Source organism: Oryctolagus cuniculus, chromosome 20, assembly GCF_964237555.1.
Source record: "Oryctolagus cuniculus chromosome 20, mOryCun1.1, whole genome shotgun sequence".
In the NCBI taxonomy this organism is placed as follows: domain Eukaryota; kingdom Metazoa; phylum Chordata; class Mammalia; order Lagomorpha; family Leporidae; genus Oryctolagus; species Oryctolagus cuniculus.
Window position 1 is genome coordinate 49,427,303 of NC_091451.1, and position 4,194 is coordinate 49,431,496.

Sequence of the window (4,194 nt, forward strand, 5' to 3'; positions counted from 1 at the left end):
TTGGTTGATGGGCATTTAGGTTGATTCCATTTCTTAGTTATTTTGAATTGGTTGCAATAAACACGGAGGTACAGATAACTTACTTTGGGTAGTGAATTCATTTCCCCTGGGTAAATTCCCAGGAGTGGGGTTCATGGATCATATAGTAGGTCTATATTCAGAGTCTTGAGGTATCTCTATACTGTCTTCCATGGTGGCTTTACCAGTTTGCATTCCTACCAACAGTGGATTAGGGCACCTTTTTCCACACATCCTCATCAGCATTTGTTGTTTGTTGATTTTTGTATGAAGCTGTTCTGGCTGGGGTGAGGTGAAACCACATTGTAGTTTGGATTTGCATTTCCCTGACAGCTAGTTATCCTGAACATTTTTTCATGTGTCTGTTGGCCACTTGGACTTCCTCTTTTGAAAAATGTGTAAGTCCTTGGCCCATCTCTTAACTGGGTTATTTGTTATGTTGTTGTGGAGTTTCTTAATCACTTTGTAGATTCTGGTTATTAATCTATATCAATTGCATAGCTTACAAATAATATCTCCCATTATGTAAGATGCCTCTTTACTTTCCTGAGGGTTTTTTTTTTTTTTGCTATACAGAGACTTCTCAATTGGATGTAATCCTATTTATTAGATTTGGTTTTGACTGCCTATGCCCCTGAGTTCTTTTCCAAGAACTCTTTGCCTATTCCAATGTCTTGCAGCATTTCCCAAATGTTCTCTAATAATTGGATATTGTAGGGTCATAGATTTACACCTTTATTCTATGTTGAGTGGATTTTGTGTAAGGTGTAAGATAGGGGTCTGAAAATCTGATAAGAATAAAATTCAAAGTAAAGTAGTGTAGGTATATCATATTTGACACAACTGTGAGTATATCAGTCTTAACTGTGTTATCAAATTTCATGGAAATACAGGAAATAAAACATTAAAATTTGCACTGTTTGAGATGCGTTCGTCCACCAAAGGAGAGCCTGTGTCTCATGTGTGTCACTGGCTCCCAATACCACTTTCCTGCTCCTGCAGCCCCAGGAATCAGAAGTTTATGGGAGGACATTTGGGCCCTGTCACTCTTGTGGATGTGCCGGATTGTTGTCCGGAATCTGGGTGAGGCTGGGAAGCAGAGCTGGCCAGAGTGACACTTGGGAAAGTGCAGTGCATGGGAGTGTCTTTCTCTCTTTTTCTTTGCCTCATATGGGAATAACTGAAAGTTAAAACTTGAGTTACTGAAGGGTCTCTCTAGAGGTCGTATTCCCTACATGCAGGCAGCAACCCTCATGGCCTTGTCCCCTCCCTAGAGCCCCTCTCAGTTGGATCACTGGGTGGTGAGATCCCTACATGCATGATGGGAGGCTCCGTGCATCAAGTATGGAGGGTAAGTTCCACCTAACATGCAGCCTTCAGCTGCTCAGTTGGAGAGACCACACTCACACCAAGCCGTGCTGGCTCTGCTCACGGCTCTGCAGGAACAGCATCCTCAGCCTCAATACCCCAGACCCTGCTCCTCTGTGTCCACTGAGTAGGAAAGTGATTCACCTGCAGGAGGAAACCATCATGACCAATGTCCTGGTGGGATCTTGTAGAAAATGTTCGTGAGCAGAGTCCACCCCAGACACTGTGCCAGCACTGATCCCCCAAGACACAGAAGTCTGCATCTTCAGGGGATGGCTCCACCCCCAAAGCTGAGGACTGGGGAGAAAAAGCATGACACGTGGGGAAGTGACAGTCGGGGACAGGGTCCAGCAGCAGAGGGAGAGGACCTGGTGGAGGAGTGGGCTCTGCTGTGCAAGAGGGTAAGGGCAGGTGGAAGGGCCACACTGCTGGGACCCAGTGCCTGCAGGAGAACACTGAGTCAGGAGGTCTGATCAGGTGTCCTTGCCCCTGGCAACCCCCACAATGACCACCACTGATTAAAACCAGCACAGGTGCCTGGGAGCTGTGGAATGGTGTCGCCTCTGGGGAGTGCATCCAGTGACGACTCCCACCATGAGTAGATTCAATGTCAGGGCCTCATGGAGGAAGCTGAGGTCCCCAGTGGCCCTAACAGAACCACACGGAATGCTGGGAGCAGCCTATGGGTGTGGATGTGGTTTGTCCTCACCCCAACGTAACAGCACTGACAGGGGGTGCATGGTCTTGATGTTTACATAAAAAGCATTGAACAACCAGGATCTGACATCAGATGCAAAATCCATTGTACAGCTACTAGAAGGAAACATAGGGCAAAATCTCCCTGATAGTAGTCTGGCCTTGATTTTTCTTTTAGATCCCCAAAGTTCATGCAATGTAAGAAAACATTTTCAGATGATGCTGCATAGACTACAGAGCTTCTGCACTGTAAGTGGACAGATGAGAAGTGAGCAGCCTACACACAAGGGAAGTAACTATTTACATACCATATGTATGATGAATAGCCTGTATCCCAAAGAAATAAAAAGGAAATCTCTGTAAGCACTGGATAAATAAAATGAGCTGTAAAAATAAAATGAACAGTCTCTATCAGCTGTTATTTATATAAATAAAAAAATTGTGTGTTTAGAACTGGTCCCAAGTCTTCTGCAGTCTCAAATAACTATGATAGACAATTAGCTTCTTCATCCTGAATGACAGGTTCTGTGTCATCAGGCCTACAATTGGTGTAGAAGCAAACCTCTCTGATCTGCTTGTGGCTGAGGTGTGTGTTTTAGCTGAGCTCCCAAGATGACCACAGGAGAAGTGTGGGAAGCTCTGCGAGTGAGGCCTAGTGGGATTTGTTCATTTCTGGGGAATCTGCTATGGAGGAGATCACAGTAGATCTCCTGGGTCCCCAGTGCTCAGCCTGAGGGTCCCTCACTGTGTCTCTGGCACAGAAATAGGTGGCCGTGTCCACGGCTGTCAGACTGTTCATTTTCAGATCCACCGTGTTCTGGGCATTGTGGCTGGAGATGGTGAATCTGTCATTCACCGAGCTCACATAGCCTGTGCTACCATAATCAGGATAAATGCATCTGATCCACTCCGGGCCCTTCCCTGAGAATGGTGGACCCAGCAAATCCAGTAGCTACTGAAGGTGAATCCAGAGGCTTTCCAGATGAGTTTCAGGGATCCTCCAGGCTGGACCAGGCCTCCCCCGGAATCCACCAACTGCTCCTGACACTGGACACCTGGAAACACACATGTCCTGGTCAGGACACTGTCACTCACACTCTCTGTGTTTCTCACTCATGTCCTCTCCCAGACTCAGTGCCCTGCATTCCACATCATTACCTTTGAGCACAGCGACCAGGAGAACCCAGTGCAGCCCAGTCTCCATGGTGAGCGTCTGTGTTGAGTGTGATCACTGAGTGGACACCTGGGAGTCCTGGGGCTGGAGCTCCTGTGCCATATCTGCAGGGTGAGGGCTGGGCTGGTTTTCATGGGCAGAGGGAGGCCCTGTTTTCATGTGCTGCCCCTATATAGCAGGCATGGGGTCTGATGCCTCAGACAGAACAGTGCCCAGGGCAGATGTGGTGTCCTGTGGTGTAGGTTGATGGCTATGATAGGATTCAGATCATATAAATCTTTACATTATCATTGTTGTTTAAACAATTGAAGGCAATGACCTTGTTTCATTTTAATATGTGTGTATCCTTAATAATCCAGTGTTATCATGTCCTTCATTTTTAAATAACCATTGGTTCATTTTTAACTATTTGAATAACATTGGAATAGTGACAGTGAGAGAAGGGGTGAGAGAAAGAGAAATGTAGAGATGGACAGAAAAGGTGACAAAGGGAGATTTCCACCTTTGATTGACAGCCCCAAACATCCCAAGTGCCTACAACACCGAGGACTTAGCCTTTCTAAAACCTGGAGCCCAAAACTGCAACTTTGTTTCCCACGTCAGTGGTAGGGGCTCATTCACTTGTAGTGTCATCTACAGTTTTCCAAAATGCATTATCAGAAAAAGTGTGGGAAGTCGTGTGACTGAATGATTCATTCTGATGGGAACACGGGTGTCCCTAGTGGGGACTTTGCTGATTTTGTCTTAATGCCTGCCTCCCACTTTTAAACAGATAAAAGACTGCAAGTGGATTCTTTTAAGGTTAACTATGTTTTGTTTCCTTATTCATCCATTGCCTTATTTAACACTCGTCATGAACACAGAACACTGTACATGGTAGTGGGGTGTAGTGTGCTATTGGAATCTGTGTGTTGTAGAAATGGGCACAGATCAACTGA

General features: G+C 45.9%; 1 pseudogene; it reads right to left on the bottom strand.

Moving 5' to 3' along the window:
- Positions 1 to 2,734: 2,734 nt before the first annotated feature.
- On the bottom strand, positions 2,735 to 3,322 carry LOC138847256 (immunoglobulin heavy variable 3-74-like; annotated as a pseudogene).
- Between the last annotated feature and the right edge of the window lie 872 nt (positions 3,323 to 4,194).